We start from the raw sequence: 17,722 nt of genomic DNA, 5'->3' as shown, positions 1-17,722 counted from the left end.
TTTCTATGTTCTATACTGGTAATTGGAAATAGTCTATGTATCATTCAAAATCATATGTACTTCAAAGTCTTACATATTGTCTAATTTTGGATCTCTCTCTTTCACCAACCTTGTTAATTGCATTTTTCTCTACTTCTTTTCAGATAATGTCACTTCTATCATGATTTCTTGAGAAAGAATTGTTATACATAAGGGGTGCTAAAATTTCTAAATATTTTGTACATAATATTCAGAATTAATTGCTACTATTTATCTCACGTACCTCTACTAGATCTCCTCAAAACATTCTGCTTTGTTAGATATTTACATTTTTGTTTCTTTTTAACTTCAAGCAGCCTGTCAGCCATCTTCTATTTTGTGTGCATACTTTATTCTCTTAAGTACCGTAAACCAGCACATCTATCATTCTTTCAGCGGTATTTGCAGCCCCTGAGATGCTTAGCCTTCTGTTGCCCCTGCCAGGGTCACCCCCATTTCTTTTTACATGAATTTCCTACCTACCTTCACTCTTTCAGAAGACCATAGTCTAACTGCAGCTAGAACGATTGAACTAAAACAAAATCAAGTCAATCATTCTGTCCCACTTAAAAGCTTTGATGGCTTTCCGTTGTCTGTGAATCAGCCCCTTTACAAACACGTAAGAGATGCTCCACTGTGTGGTTTCAATCTGCCTCTCACCTACACCTTGATCTTACTCCCTTCTCTTTCACCCTTTAAGCATGCTGAATTGCTCACTTGGCAGATGCTCTGTCATCTCAATACTACATGCTAAGCCAGTGGTTCTCAAACTCGTCCTTGGCCCAGCAGCATCAGTCCCACCTTATGACTTACGAGACATGCATGTTGTGGAATTACAGCCCAGACCCACTGATTCAGAACCCTGAGGGTGGGGCCGAGCAGCCTATCGTGTATCAAGCCTACAGATGTTTCTGATGAAGGCCACAGTGTGAGAACCCTTCCCACAGTTATTTCTTCTGTTTGAGACAATCCTCCTTCTCTCCCTAAACCTGCTTTGAAAACGGTCTCATGCTTCAGACTCAGGTACCTTATCATCAGGGCAAAGCAGACCTTTAAGTCAGGTTGAGTACAGTTGCTATACGCAGCTGCGGCGCAGCACACTTTTCTGATATGTGTTGTTGTCTTGCTATATGCCAATCACTCTGTCCTGAAAGCCTTCTGTGGGAAAGATGGGTTCTTTGCCGTGTATGTTCAATGCTTGTCACATACCTAGAAGGTAGGTGATTCAGAAGAATCTTTAAATGAATGAGAAGATGGCTTTAGCAATGTTTTGTTTATTGAAATCAGTCCTTCACACTCTCTCTCTCCTCATTTTCCAGGCGTATTTCCTGAGGGAACCGATATCAAAGAAGTCTGAACCTCAGATATTATTTTCTGTCCTTTCTCTGTCAAATATAAGCCTCTTGGTAGGAATATACACACAAACACACTTTTTAAAAGTCTATTCCACTTTTTTTGAGGTCGGTGATGGATGGGTTAGAATTGTGTAAAGATGTGAATTATCTACATCTATAGATATTGTAGGGGGATAATTTGTTCTAATACAGACTCAAACTTCAATTTATTCAATGAATCAATACTCTTTAAGAATTCACTCTAAGGAGAATGGTGTGAGGTGTTTTCAATAGATTGCTACAGCTGTGTTTACAGGTGAACCTGGAAAGGAGAGGCTGGGGTCAGAGTTTGAACTGCCAGATGTGAATTGAAGTGCAAGAGGTTAATGGTTTGTACTCTTTTCCTCATTCTTCACTTTCTACCTTTGATGACCTCACCCTGCCCTTTATGCTCTGGGGTTATTTCACCTACAAGGACTCTGTTTTCATTTGTCTGCATTTAGTTATGCATTCTCATCTATATTAAGAATCAATTTTATTCATTATACCAAGAAGTCTGCAGATCTATTGTTATTATATATTTTGTAGTTATACATAATTTCATTTTGGATTTTAACTTGTCTAGCTATATTTTCCAAGTTATATTCATTTGCTTGTATCTGTATTCATTTTGCACTCATGTAAATTTTTAGTCACTCTTGTGATTGCTTTAAATATATATTTTTAATTCCTGTACTTTATTATTTTTATTACTATATATTTATATTGATATTTTCTTTGTTTAATTTGATTAAATTTTTCTTTGCTTAGCTATTTTTAGTTTCAAATTTCTACTTTAGATTTTACATTATATTATCTTAATTTTATAGTTTTATGTTTAAATTTCCTATTTTTATTTCTTAATTTTTTTTATGTTTCAGCTCTATTTTTATTTGTTCTCCTGTCTCTTAACATTTGCATGTGGACTTATATTTTAGCATGTTAATTACAGTTTACTCATGCATTATTTCAAGATCTGTTGCTTTGAATACTATGGATTATTTTTCATCAACAACAAAATCAACAGGCAGCCTCCTAAATGAGGGAAAATATTTTAAAATCATGTATCTGAGAAGAAGTTTATATTCAAAATATATAAAAAGCTCAGTCAACTTAATACCAAAAAAATAACAGTCCAATTTTACAAAGGGCAAAAGATTTGGATACACACTTTTTAAAGGAAGACACACAGATGGCCAACAGGTAATAAAAGAAAAAACAAGTTCAACATTGCTAATTATCAGTTCAGTTCAGTTCAGTCGCTCAGTCGTGTCTGACTCTTTGCGACCCCATGAATCGCAGCACGCCAGGCCTCCCTGTCCATCACCAACTCCCAGAGTTCACTCAAACTCACGTCCATGGAGTCGGTGATGCTATCCAGCCATCTCATCCTCTGTCGTCCCCTTCTCCTCCTGCCCCCAATTCCTCCCAGCATCAGAGTCTTTTCCAATGAGTCAACTCTTCATATGAGGTGGCCAAAGTACTGGAGTTTCAGCTTTAGCATTATTCCTTCCAAAGAACAACCAGGGCTGATCTCCTTCAGAATGGACTGGTTGGATCTCCTTACAGTCCAAGGGACTCTCAAGAGTCTTCTCCAACAACACAGTTCAAAAACATCAATTCTTCAGTGCTCAGCCTTCTTCACAGTCCAACTCTCACATCCATACATGACCACTGGAAAAACCATAGCCTTGACTAGACGAACCTTTGTCAGCAAAGTAATGTCTCTGCTTTTGAATATGCTATCTAGGTTGGTCAGAACTTTCCTTCCAAGGAGTAAGCGTCTTTTAATTTCATGGCTGCAGTCACCATCTGCAGTGATTTTGGAGCCCCCAAAAATAAAGTCTGACATCAGGGAAATGCAAATCAAAACCACAATTAGATGTCACCTTACAGCTTACAGAAGGGGAACTATTATCAAAAAGGCAAGAAATAACAAGTGTTGGTTGGCAAGGATGTGGAGAAATGAAAACCCTTTTCCCACCTTTGGCAGGAATGTAAACTGATGAAGCCACCGTGCAAGAAATGTACGGAGGTTCCTCAAAAAATTGAAAATACTCACGTCTTAAACACAGTAACTCACAGAAAACTAATTCTTGCATTTTCCTTTACGTATCTCCTGGAGATGCCCCTCCCCTGCATAATATGAATACCTAGAAAACCGTATGACCCATATTTTATACTTGCCATATTCTGTTCTCGTCTCCTTTCCTTTCCCAATCCTACCATCCTCTACCATCAAGTCAAAATGACATTATTAAAGAAACTCCAGGGAGTAAAAAGAACTCTCAAGATAAAATGTCAATCATGCTTGTTCTATTATGTACTCTTTATTAAAAATCAGTTTATGTTAAATGATATGCATTAATATTCTAATTTTCATATTATAATCAGTTAATTAGTAGTAATTAGTACAGTTTAGCCCAAAATAGCTGCCTTAAATTGTATGTGCTCTTTGTAATGTTACGTATGCCTCTGTGACATTTAACTATCTAAAGAAATTTCTTTTTGAAAGAACAGTTTGAAACATTAAAAAAGATCATAGAAGTACTTTGTTTTCTTTCGAACTGACAATGCCTTAAAATGAACTCTAAAGAGCATGCTTAAGGTAAATGATGTCAACTGGAATTTGAAGGGACAGTGTATAATTTTTATAGTACTTGTAGTGCAGAGCATAATCCCCCCCTCAAAGATGTCTATATTATAGTCTCTGAACCAGGGAACATGTCAATTTATGAGTCAAAAGAGACTTTACAGACATGATGAAGAATTTTGTGATGGGAAATGATACTGGATTATTCAGGTGAATCCAGTGTGCTGATGAGGATTCCTATAAGAGGGAGGGAAGAGTCAGAAAGAGAAAATGAGGGATAACAAAGGCAGTGCAGGCCAGGCTTAGAGATTTGAAAATGCTAGTTTGCTGGTTTGGAAGATGGAGAATGGTGTCTTGAGCCAAAGAATGCCTTTTCTGATGCTGGGGAGGCAGAGATGGAATCTCCCCTAGAGACTCCAGAGGGTGCTCAGACCTGAGGACACCTTCATTTGGACCTGGTTACACTTGTCTCCCACTCGTGACCTCCGTAACTGTAAGATACTACATTTGTGCTGTGTTAAGCCAATAAGCTTGTGGTAATTTGTTACAGCAACAATAGGGAGCCTAATAGGGCATTCTAGAATCACTCTGTAAGGTTGCTGATGAATCCTTTTCAATAGGATACACTTTGGTAGTGATTTCTGTGTCAGTTTATGTAGCTGTGGCCATTCATGTTCAGTGAGGGGCTCTGAAGTGGTGACAGAGAGAGACCAACTCTGCGGTGGATATGAGGCGACTTATGATGACTGGGCTTGCTCCGATAGCGCAGTGGTAAAGAAGGCACCGGCAATGCAGGAGACCCAGCACACACAGGTTCGATCCCTGAGTCGGGAAGATCCCCCGGGGGATGAAATGGCAACCCACTCCAGTATTCCTGCCTCGGAAATCCCATGGACAGCGGAGTCTGGTGGGCTACCGTCCGAAGCGTTGAAACGAGCCGGGTATGACTGAGCACACACACACGGGAGGACTGGGAAGTTCAGAGCAGCAGACAGAGCTGAAGCTCTCCCCACTGATGATCGATCATCAGAAACGCCCCCTCCTGCCCAGTCTGCGGCCCACACTTGGTAGTAGGGCATTTCCACACAGCATCTCTGCTGCTGCCTCTCAAGTTATCGTCTCATCCCCTCCAGCAGCTCACAAGGACTACCTACATCTTAGAAGAGCCCGCCCACGCAGAGACCGAAAGGAAAAATGAGAAATGCACGTGGTATTTGTTACGGAGAGCCTTTTAATTTCTGTGAGAGTTCTCTTACATTTTCACACGCCTTATAAAATCCAGAAGGACTTCCCTGGTGGTTCAGTGGGAGAGAGTCTGTCTGCCAAGCAGGAGACCCGGGTTGTATTCCTTGGTCCAGAGGAGCCCCTGGCGTAGTCAATGGCAACCCACTCCAATATTCTTGCCTGGAGAATTGTGTGGACAGAGGAGACTGCCGGGCTACAGCCCATGGTTACAAAGAGTCGGGCATGACTGAGTGAAATTCCAGAACTAGTCTTTTCTTTCAGGGGTTGGTTGGGGCTGGCGGGGATGAATCTATTTATCAATTCTGAAGCAACTCAGAAACTCTTTTGAAAATATTGCTATGGATATTAGAAAAAAAAGTAAGATGTTTCCTTTCTGACATTTAGCCAACTGTAAATAATAAAAAATAAGAAAACTATTTGTTTAACTTCTAGGAAGAACGCAACTACTGAGAAAGTCTGAATTCGAATGCCTTTTAACAAATCAACACAATCTTTGTGTTTTTTTCTCTTCTCCTGTTTTCCAAGTTTGACTATACATTTTTTCACAACAAAAATTTGCCCAAACATAAGGAACATAAAATGCAAACACATTGCATTTCCAGGTTAACTAGAGACATAAAATGGTGACATTCTATTGCTATATCCGAATGCCCTCATTAACGTATGACAGTGCTCTTTACAGAAGTAGGAGAGACTAAATGTGAATAAATCTTATTTAGCTGGCTCCATTTAACACTTGAAAAAATCTGTGAGTCATGCCATAAGGGCTGTGCATAAAACACACAAAGAAAAAAAAAAAAGAGTTTTTCCCAGTGACAATCACCAAGTAGTTGGGCTTGATGGTTTTTTAGCAGCTGTGTGCAAATCATTATGTATCAATGGCCATGGGGAAACATTGTCAACATCTGGAGTTTTTATTAAACAAATACCAGCAGCTACCATTTGATTGCTCTTTCCCCAAGCAAAGATTAAATAATCGTCCATCAGACACCTGCTGCATGAGATTCATCACAGCACCCCTTCTTGTCCGTCAAACGTAAAGTGGCATCTTTTTTGCGTTCTCCAGCACACAAAAGTTGTGTGTGTGTGTGTGTGTGTGCGTGATTAAAACTGGAAACAGAAGAAAAGGACACTGATTAATGAGAAACACATTCTTCCTTAGTTAAATGAGAATTAAAAAAAAAAATGAAAATGAGATCCTTGCATTATAACAGAGCCATGTAATTTTCCTGTGAATTTTGGATTCCATGTGCTCTTTTTATTATAGTATTAAATACTTGGAATGAATCATAATGAATTCCAAAGATAGGAATGGTGGGGACCCATTACAACAAGAGCTATCAGAGTTGGATAAGGGAGACCATGTATTTGCATAAATGTGTTCACGTAAGTTTAAGAGCTTTTTGTCTAGGAAATGAAGCTGTGGATCTTAAATATCAATGGGAATTTTACCAATGCTATGCAATGGTCATACTAAATGCAAACATGGTTTTCACCTCGCATATGCCAACACCTTTCGCAAAAACAACTGATCTCTCCAGTATGAAGGAGTACAAGTACAGGGGCTTTCCTGAGGGTCCCGTAGTTAAGACTCTGTCTTCTGATGCAGGGGGTGCAGGTTCGATCCCTGGTTGGGGAGCTAAGATCTTGTGTACCTTGAGGCCAAAAATTAAAAACATAAAACAGAGCAATATTGTAACAAATTCAATAAAGATTTTAGAAAACAGTCCATGTTTTTTTTTTAAAGAAGTTCAAGTATAGCAGTGTTATTAAAAAGTATCTTTTGAAACTATTTGTATCCATGCTACTGAAAATGTGGCCCTCAGACCAATGATATGAATCACCCGGAAACTGGTGAGAAATGTAAATTGCTAGACCCCACACTAATCTCCTGGATCAGTTTTTGCAAATGTGACCTAGTATCTTGATTTTAGGTTTTCCTAGGTAGTGCTAGTGGTAAAGAACCTCCCCTGTAAAAATTCAATGCAGGAGATGTAAGAGACATGGGTTCAATCCCTGGGTGAGGAAGATCCCCTGGAGGATGGCTTGGCAACCCACTCCAGTATTCTTGCCTGGAGAATCCCATGGACAGAGGAGCCTGGTGGGCTACAGTTCATGAGGTCAGTGATTAGTACTCGAGATAAGTTAGAGAACCAAGGCTAATGTGATTTAGGGGCATCAGTAACTTGAATTTATTTGTCAAATACTGAGAAAATTCAAATTTAACACAACCCCGAAATGATTGATCTTACAGGAAATTCATGGTCTAATATGAAGTTTTCAAACACACCTCATGAAAATAACTTCCCTCATATTTCATTTTGTAAAAACACTCAGATATGTGGAACTAGATACATTGAAGACTTTCTCCAAATTTAGTTAAAAAAAAAATATATATATATGTTTTTAGTGGTTCAGTTAGGTGAGATGGAATAAAAAATAGTTGGAGTAAGAAAAATCCTCAAAGCTAAAGGAAAAATATTCCTGGTGCCAGAGTGTTTGAAAGGGCTTTCTAGATTATAAACCTAGATATAATGATTAAAATTATATTTTTCGAGTGCGAATTGAATTAGTATTACTCTGGTGTAGGCTTTTGGCTGTTCAGATGTTGTAAAGCATATTTAGACACTAGTAAGTGCATCATTTAGGTGTGTTTTCAAATGAAGTTAGTGAACTAAGCCTGACTTAAAATGGGAGTTAATTATATTCGCATAACAAAAATGTGTTGCTAGGAAAGTTGCTGGAATAATATCAGCAATTTGCAATTCTCTTGCTTTGCTTTCATGGTTGCAATACATCAGCAAGTTCATGTTCAAGGCAAGTGGAAGGGGAGAACGCCCAGCATGAGACCCTTTCGTCTCTTTAATCAGAAGAGCAAATCTTTCTTTAAAACCCTCCAATGGGCCTTGGATTAAGGCTCACGGCCCCATGAAGCCACCTTGAAAGGCAAGCGAATGACTTTTACACCATGCCTGAATAGCCAGACCACGGCTGCCACTAACAAGATGGACAGAATCCAGATCATTTTTCAGATCAATAATTCTATGATCAATAGACATTTGTTTAGTGGTTAATGTCAATTACCAGCCTGTTCTTGAAGCAGGCTAGTTCTTGAAACCCTGCAAACGTGTTTAAAGATGAGCATCTGTTTCTAGGCTCCTGGTCTCTAAGGATTCTGATTGGTTGAATACACGTGATAGGAAAAACCTGAGCAGTCATTTTCTCGTCTCCTACCTCCAACAAGATAGCTTAATATAAAACAGATGTTTGTAGCTTACAGCCCACACTTCGAGGACGATGCACTACCCGACTGTCTTCAGTGACCTATTCTAGTACCTCTCTGCACGGTACCTCAAGGATGCTCACCCAGGACATCGGACTTTGTCAAGCACATCCCTAACAGCCGCAGGGAGCTGAACTCGATGAACTTTCAAGGTCTCTTTTAAGGCTATTATCAGCTTTGCTGCTTGTGTAGTCTCAGGACTTGTTTATATCCACATGAGGTCAACGCTTCCTCCCTCCTATTAATTTTCCTGCCATCTGTGCTGCCAGATGTAGTGAGAACAGGGGCGGCTCTCCACCCTGGGGAAGAAAAGGCAACTCCGCCTCACAGCTCTGCCCCTGGCTCAGAACTGATTCTTCTTTTTGTTGCAGGAGATCTATGCTCTTGTTCACCAAAAGGAAAGGTCTGGGTATACAACAAGCTGAAAATCTCTCTCTGTTTGATGCAAAGAAGACTCAACCTGAGTGCATAATATGGCACACATTACTTTTGCTATTCGTAAAATATTTTTGAAATGTGCCTACCGGCTAGAGGTATGCTGGGTTGGTGGTTTGGTTTTATTGAGTGATTGACTGAAGATAAGTGGGATAAGATCCACTTGGAGAAGGAATTCAGAGGAGCATAAAGTAAAGAAAATCGGGGCCTGGAATTAATTTATGAAAGGGGTAGACAAGACATCAGCTTCTCCTGCCATTCCTGGAGCAGGCTTATAAATGCCCCCCCAAATATGAGATGCACCCAGATAGGGAAGATGTGCCTTGTGGATGGCTTGCTTCTTCTGGCTCTTCAGTGTCTTCCTTATTCATTTGAACCTCTGAAATTCCAGCACTGAGAATGATGGAAAATGTTGAGGAATTATTGCTGAGCTTTGAGCCACCCTTTTATGGACTGTGTGAGCCTGAGAGGTCTTCCAAAGTCATCCATCTATCTTATTTCACGTTACAGAGGCAGCGATGCCAGCATGTGGAGATGCCTTTTTCAGACCAAGCTACCTGTTAGAGAGAAAGCAACTCATGCTTGTAATAATTAATTCAACACGTTTGACACGTTAATATTTTAGTTACCTTTCACAACTACAAATCCTAGCAACCGAATTGAACTTTGTATTTATCAAGTAGAAAAATCACTTCTCTTTATATGAGTCCTGGTAGTTTTTAGGAGCAAGTTTACATTAGGATCAAACCATTCCTAACGCTCTCACGATGCTCACAAAAGTGAGATAGTCAACTGAATTGAATAGGAAATGATTGTAACAAAATCCTAGTACCAGTACTACTGCTAACACTCACAGTAACAGTAATAATAGCGTATTGGGTTTCCCTGGTGGCTCAGATGGTGAATATTTTGCCTGCAATGCAGGAGACCTGGGTTCAATTCCAGGTCTCTTATAGAATTATGGATCTTATGGAAGATCCCCTGGAGAAGGAAATGCAGCCCGCTCCAGCATTCTTGCCTGGAAAATCCCATGGATAGAGGAGCCTGGTGGGCCACAGTCCATGGGGTCCCAGAGAGTTGGCCATAGCCGAGCACACACAGCAGGTGAGCTCTTGACCTTTTACCACGTTAGTGGTGTTGAGCTCTTGTAGAAGGTGGGCTGCCTCAGTGCCTCAGCAACTAAAAAAGCACTCAACGCTGATAGAGTTAGTTGCTCAGCCGTGTCAGACACATTTGTGACCCCATTGACTATAGGCTCAAGGTTCCTCTGTCCATGGGATTTCCCAGGCAAGAAACTGGAGTCATTGCCATTCCCTTCTCCAGGGGATCGCCGTGATCCAAGTATGGAACCCGGGTCTTCTGCATTGCAGATAGATTCGTTGCCATCTGAGCCACCAGGAAGCTCAAAAGCCTTGAAAGTGAAAGTGTTTGTCGCTCAGTCATGTCCAACTCTTTGCAACCCCGTGAACCGTAGCCTCTGTCCATAGGATTCTTCAGGCAAGAATATGGGAGCGGGTAGCTGTTTCCTTCTCCAGAGAATCTTCTGGTCTCAGGACTGAGCCCACCTCTCTTGTGTCTCCTGCACTGGCAGGCAGGTTCTTTACCAGTAGCGCCACCTGGGAAGCCCCTTAAAACTATGTTCACACAAATATGACTAAATTATAGTATTGGATGCAGAGGTAAGTGTGAATGAATTCAAGTACTATTTTAATCCTTTTTTTTCTAGTTTTTGAGATATTGAATCTCAACAAGTTAATGTCATCAAATATAAGTTTAAAAAAAACCGAGCAGATCCTGAAAAAACAAGTGAGAAAACAATTTTTTTTTTTCAATCCTGAATCCACCGAGTCTCTTTAGGCAAATGAAACAAATATAAGTACATTTATTCAACTGTAGATTTCACTGAACTTGGAGATATCTCGAGGGTAAGATATCACAAGTTCGAAACTGTTCTGGAATGGTTTCATTGTTTGGTTTTATACTGACACGCTCATCTTGATGTAGATCTTACTGGATGAAAATTATTCAACACGGCACCAAACCCCAGTCAAGAGACTTGGTTCTCAAAATAACATCAGGCATTCCGCTGTGCCTGTGGACACAACTGCACGTGAAGCCCCCAGAGGTTCATAGTTTTATTGCAGCAGGCCACCATCCCTCACATTCCCCATAAATCCAAGTAACGCACTGCACTCTCCATGACATCTGGTCCTCAGTGGAAGGCTATGACAAAGAGTAGCACTCAGAGATCTGGAAGGAAGGCACAGTATGCATGGGCCTCTCATCTGTGTATTTTCAGTGCAAACAGAACCCGTTGTAACTCCAGGGCCCTTATACCCTCAATATGAAAAAAAAAAAGACAAAAACTATATATTATATGTGATAAAACAATCCAGGATAATAATTCTAGTTAATTTTAATCAAATGGACATTTATCAAGGGTGACACTTTTCTGAAGCCTGTGGGAAACATGGAGATGTTTAGACATAACACATTGGCTTCAAGAACATGATGTCTGAAAGAGACACAGGAAACATACAAATAATAATATGAAGCAGATAATTCTTGGGAAAGAGAGGTTTCATAGAAATGCGTATGCAAGAAGAAAATGGGGAAGGCGTTCTGGGAGTGATAAATTTCAACCTGGGCATTGATGGATGAAGCTCACTTGGCCATGTTTAAAACAACTTGCTTTGTCCTCAAAGTCATAGGTATTCATTTTAGGAACTGGGGGCTTTCACAGAAGCACAGTGGAGGGGATTTCTTGTTGGGGAGGATGTGCTTGCATATTTGCGTATTTCAATGATGAATAATCCTTATTTCCCTTCCCAGGAGGGGTCCACTTGGCAAAAATAACTCCAAGTACCTACGGGAATAAATGCAGCTAATGAAACTGGGGAGCATCTGACAGCCCCAGGGGAAAATTTATGCTATGAAGGTGTCGTTTTTTCCTCAAAGTATAAAACAGATTCCAATCTTCCCCCTTTTCTATGGGAACATTTGGAAAAGCCATTGGAAAGCAAAATCCATAAATTGGAGGTACCGTGAGTTTGTTCCAGAAGAACCACAATAAAGCGTATATTACAATAAAGCAAATCACATGAATTTTTTTGGCTTCCCAGTGCATATAAAAGTTGTGGGTATACTGCACAGTAGTCTATTAAGTATGCAATAGTATTCTGTCTATAAAAATAATGTCATGCCTTAGCTAAAAATACTTTATTGCTAAAAATGCTAATCATTTAAGCCTTCAGTGAGTTATGATCTTTTTGCTGGTGGAGGATTTGAAATACTGTGAGAGTGACCAAAACGTGACACTGACATACAAAATGAGCAAATGACACCGATACACTTGCGGTCAGTAGAGTTGCCACAACCTTTAATTTGTAAAAAAAAAAAAAAAAAACAAGCATATCTGCAAAGCATGATTAAGCAAAGCGCAATAAAAAGGATCTTAAGGTAAAAACTGCAGAACGAGTGACAGATAGTGTCTGTTCAGACCCAGGTGGGTGATCTGAATTTGTTCAAACTGAGAGGCAGCTGATGGCTGTCGTGAGGTGAGAGATTTTGTAGCTTGTAGAAATTGTTTTGGTAATATGTCTAGGTTAAAAATATAATCACTTTATTTAACACATTTTATTTCTCATTGAGAGAGCCTTGAAACTATTCTTGCATCTGTTATGAACCACAGATTAAGTTGATAGAATATCTAACTTGTGGGAAAAGGAAAGGAGAGATTTCTCTGTGTTATGAACAATAGAGCACAATTTATCATTTATCTTTAAAGACAGGATATTAGAAACAGTATCCATAATGGTTCTATTATCTATTGTCCTATGCACACAAAAAAAGTGTAAAGCATGAATTTCTTCTAAAACTCACTGCTGAGAAAAGAAGAGAGTCACACACAGGTAATTTATTATGTAGATGACTTTATCAATACTAATATTATTCATCCTAAACTTTTTACTCTGCTCTGTGTTGAAGAGTAAAATCATGCTATACATACATGTCAAGAGTGTGATATCTGTTCGTGGGTCAGCTAGACAGTGATTCATCATTTTCCACATTACACTGTCATCTGATAGATAGAACCTAGATGTTATAACTGTATTAACATAACTGTCAGAGAAGAAAGAGTAAATAGAATGATGTACACAAACATAAACGATTGTTGCTTTATATTTATGTATTGCACATGCAACTGGAAGCATGCATATAAAGTATATCTATGTGTTTATTATATAAATATGCACACACATATTTTTAAATTCTGTTTCTCTCTCTTTTTTTTTTTTTTTTACCATTTATCAGTTTTCAATTAGTACAGTCATCTGTGCAATTATTTGCATTTTGACAGTTCATAAGCGTGAGCATTAAGTTTTCTGGCTTCCAGAGAACACTAGCCTATAATATCTCCAGAATGCAGAAAGCAGGAAGAAGACAGTCAATTCCCAAGATCCACCTTATCTGCCAATAGCAGAGTGATGATCTGTCTGCAGGGAGTTCAAGAGTATCAATAGAAAGAAATTGTCTGAGGGGAAACTTTAGAAAGAAAGAGGACACTGCACACCCAAGGCTTCTACCCAAAGACAAGATTTCTTTGGAGAGTACACAGCAGTACTAACTGTATTCTAAATTCAGAGGAAATTAAGAACCTATTAAATATATAAATTAAGAACCTATTAAATATATACTAACATTATATGTTACTTATGTTATGGAAAGCAAATTTCCAAGAAGTTTTCTGTGTTTCTATAACCGTAGAATCAAAGTCTTTACTGGACTTATTTCAAGACTCTCAATGTCCCAGCTGAAATCTAATTACATTTTTCTCTCGGAAATCATTTTTGCTTGAGCCTAGAAATGGACTAACTTGCATTTGAAGGTCAAATAGATTGTTCGGATTGTGTTTGCATATACACTTTTGGAACTATATGTAGTATATAGTAATACTGCATATAGGAAATTTCAGATGAAAACTAATTTGAATATGAAAGTTCTAGTAGAATATTAAAAAAAGATGAAACACCTCAGTTCTCTTTGGGCCAACTAAATGCATACACTCAAGACACCAAGTTAAGCTCTCTTAGAAAACATGTTTTGCTCATTTCTCTACAAGAGATCTCATTCTCTGGGGTCTATCATCCGTGAAGCTACTTTGAGGCATTAGCAATGTATACACCATTCCCCAACCTTTAAGTCTTTATAACTATTTTAAAGTTTAAATCCCTAAAATAGTGATTATAGTTTGAGTCAACGTGACTTAGCAGCAGCATAAGCAACAGTACATATCTAAAAACTCATGCAAATTATATGGTTTACAAGGAAGATTTCAATGACTTTCTTCAACAGAAAGATACTGTTAGTTATTATTTTACAACTATTCTTCACCAGACATGGGAGTTTCATCTACTTTAGCTAAAATAGCATCCATTTTATATGTAAAATTATTTTAAAAATACTTAAATACATACTTTTATCTCTGAATTGGCTATTATAAAGAAGACAATGGCATACTCTATATTATAGTAGATCGTACCTAACATGGTTGTATGCACTTGCCTACGTACACAGAAGTGCACACACACACACACACACATCTATTTGAAGTGTATGGTGTGTGTGTGTTTGAATCAGAGTCCTCTGAATCAGACACATGATACAGATCATTCACTCTGTTTCATCTATAGATTATACATTCCTTGCAGTTTTATTTCTATTTCCTTAAACTTCACTAAATTTGAGGAGATTTCCTATTGGCAACCATAGCAGCTGCCAATCCATATCAGTTTGTTCCAACAGGACACCCTTTTGCTGTCGTACTGAACTGGGTAGGGCTTATGTGGGGCTTCCCTGGTGGCTCAGTGGTAAAGCATGCCCGTGCCAATGCAAAAGGCGTGGGTTTGACCCCTGGGTCGGGAAGATCTCCTGGAGGAGGAAATGGCAACCCACTCCAGGATGCTTGCCTAGGAAATCCCATGGACAGAGGAGCTTGGCAGGTTACTGTCCATGGGGTCGCAAAGAGTCAGACAGGGCTTAGTGATTAAACAACAACAAGGGATTGCTTCTGATGTCAAAGCAGAAATGTCAGATCACGTATTTGCCTTGTACAGACTGTTTTGATTTCGTTTGCATGTACACTTTTGGAAATCTCAAGGGGAAAGAATCCAGTTGCCCACCATTAAGTGAGATGTTACCTGCATGATTTGTAAATGTTCTTTTTCAAATTGGAGAAATTCCATTCAATTTCTAGTCTTTTGAGAGTGTTTGCCATGAATTTTTGTTTGAATTTGTCACGTATTTTCCCACATCTATTGTTATTATCATGTGATGTTTCTTATGCAGATCAGATTGATTTTCAAATGTTAAAGCAGACTTGAATGCATATACCTTATCTGGATATGGTATTGAATGCTTTCACACTGTTGAATTTGATTTTCTAATGTCTCCTGGAGGAGTTTTGCATCTATGTCCAGGGGAGCACTAATGAAAAACTGGACAACATGCTCCAGTACAAATAGAAGCAGAGAGATGAAATGCTAGGAAATAGTCAAAAGGAAATATAAGGAAAAAACGTGACATAAATGAAGGCCCCCTTTCTTTGTTGAACTCATCAGTGGATTGAATATAGCCAAAGAAATAATTAGTGAGGTTGAAGAGATTGGTCTTTGGTTCCTTTAAACGTGTGTGTACATGCTCTGTAGGTAAGTTATGTCTGACTCTGCAACCCCAAGGACTGTAGCGTGTCAGGCTCCTCTGTCCATGAGATTTCCCAGGCAAGAACACTGGAGTGGTTTGGCGTTTCCTCCTCCAGGAGATCTTCCCACCCAGGGATTGAAGGCTTGTCTCCTGTGTCTCCAGAATTGGCAGGCAGATTCTTTAGCACTGAGTCACCTGGGAGGCTGGTTCTTTTAAATACATGATCTGATTACTCCAGGATCCGCATCATCTGAGCCTAGTTTTGATGCCTGCTCTGTGTCATCAATGCTGTTTTCTCCACCTTGTCTTTGGGCATGCTTTGTGATTTTTGTTAAAAGTTGTTCAGTTGCTAAGTCATGTCTGACTCTTTGTTATCCTGTGGACTACAGCATGCAAGGTTTCCCTGTCCTTCACTATCTCCCGGAATTTGCTGAAATTCACGTCCACTGAGTCTGTGATGTTATCTAGCCATCTCATCCTCTGCCGCCCTCTTCTCCTTTTGCCATCAATCTTTCCCAGCATCAGGGTCTTTTCCAGTGAGTCAGCTCTTCGCATCAGGTGGTCAAAATACTGGAGCTTCAGCATCAATTATTCCAATGGATATTCAGGGTTGATTTCCATTAGGATTGACTGGTTTGACCTCCTTGCAGTTCAAGGGACTCTTGGTTAAAAGTTAGATATGCTGTCAATATATCAGTTCATAGGAGCTGGGTTGATTACACTCTTAATGTGGGTGCTTTTGTTAATCCGGGTAGGATTTTGGTTGTGTTTAATGTTTGTTTTAGCTCTTGGTTCCAGAGTTTTCCAATTCCTCTATTACCCACTTTTCTTTTCCCCTATTTCCTCTGGATTTTCCTAAGAACTCCCCTTTAGGTAAAGGGGAGTTCTCTGTGTCTCAGCTTTTTCCGTTGTAATTTGATGTTCAACATGCAGGTCCTGTGGGTGTGGCAGGAAGGCAAGGGCAGTGTTATAGTGGATCTGAGTTCTCACTGCCATGACTTTCACAAACATTTCTCATTTTTCTTTTCTTTCTCCCGTAGGTCACACATTTTGATGTGAGTGTGCTGGAGTCAGGTATCCCTTCCCGCAGGTGATACATGACTCAGGGAAGTTCCTTTCCCTCGGAAGTCCTGCTTTATGGAGAATGCTCTAGGAAAATATAAATGACTGCCAACTTCCAAATCAAATACTTCCCTATACAAGTTCTCATTGTTTTCAGAGAAGGCCTTTTCCACAAGTTTTCCCCTGATCTTTGTATTAACCTAGAGATTTATTAATAGCTGCTTTGGGAGGGATGTTATAAATTTGAATTGCATTAATAAATTCAAATCAATTGAAATACACTTAGGGATTAACACTAGAGATTGTAAAGTAACCTCATATTATAAGTTATGGGACAGACAAGACATTATGGACGTTTTGATAGCAGACCCAAGGGATTAAACTCCCCTGCCCTAGATACCCATGCATCAGTCTATCCAACAAGGAATGGTCCATGACCTCAAGGTACGTCTTTTTTTTTAGCCAGAAGACAATCTGTGCAGTAAAGTAACTTCTATCTTTTTCAAAATGGAATCAGTTGACGTTCAGACTTATTTGTGGGTGACATTGCTGTATAAGAGAGAAAGCTGCATTTTAAGTTACCGAGCTGTGAATGTTGAGAGGCATATACATAATGCTGAATAGAGCATTTGTAACAAATGCACCAAAAGTATACTAATTATACTAAATAAATAGCACGGATGGCAACCATGTATAAATGCAGGGCCTGTTAGAGGAAGGGAAAAAAGCATCCAACCCTGTAACTGAACCCTGCTGTTTCCTGGGATAATCGCACCCCATATGGCCCCGGGTCTGAAAGCCCCACAACATAAGGCGTATTACATGCCCTCGAGCACCTTTAACAGATAGATTATAATGGTGTGGTATGGAAAGTATGGAAAGAATTCTTTTCTTTTATCTAGAAGCCAGGAAAGCCTAGAGGAAAATAGTAAATAATTTTTAAGGAAGTTTTAGGGAAAAGATAGTTTCATAGAACTCCACTTTATGAAAATTAGAACTTTGTATAAAACC

The 17,722-nt window shown here is 39.2% G+C and overlaps 1 long non-coding RNA gene across 1 annotated transcript; it reads left to right on the top strand.

Annotated features, from left to right (window-relative positions):
* Window positions 1–8,504: 8,504 nt before the first annotated feature.
* Window positions 8,505–12,022, top strand: LOC147362040 (uncharacterized). The gene is made up of 3 exons (XR_015137727.1): window positions 8,505–8,664; window positions 8,884–9,045; window positions 11,780–12,022. It is a non-coding gene; the product is annotated as an uncharacterized LOC147362040 (long non-coding RNA).
* The last annotated feature ends 5,700 nt before the right edge of the window (window positions 12,023–17,722 follow it).

The sequence above is a fragment of the Bos grunniens genome, chromosome 12 (genome assembly GCF_055505025.1).
Source record: "Bos grunniens cultivar Pamir isolate PY7600 chromosome 12, Bosgru_T2T1.0, whole genome shotgun sequence".
Lineage (NCBI taxonomy): Eukaryota > Metazoa > Chordata > Mammalia > Artiodactyla > Bovidae > Bos > Bos grunniens.
The sequence above is the reverse complement of the archived record's forward strand: the minus strand, read 5'-3'. Positions and strand labels throughout refer to the sequence as shown.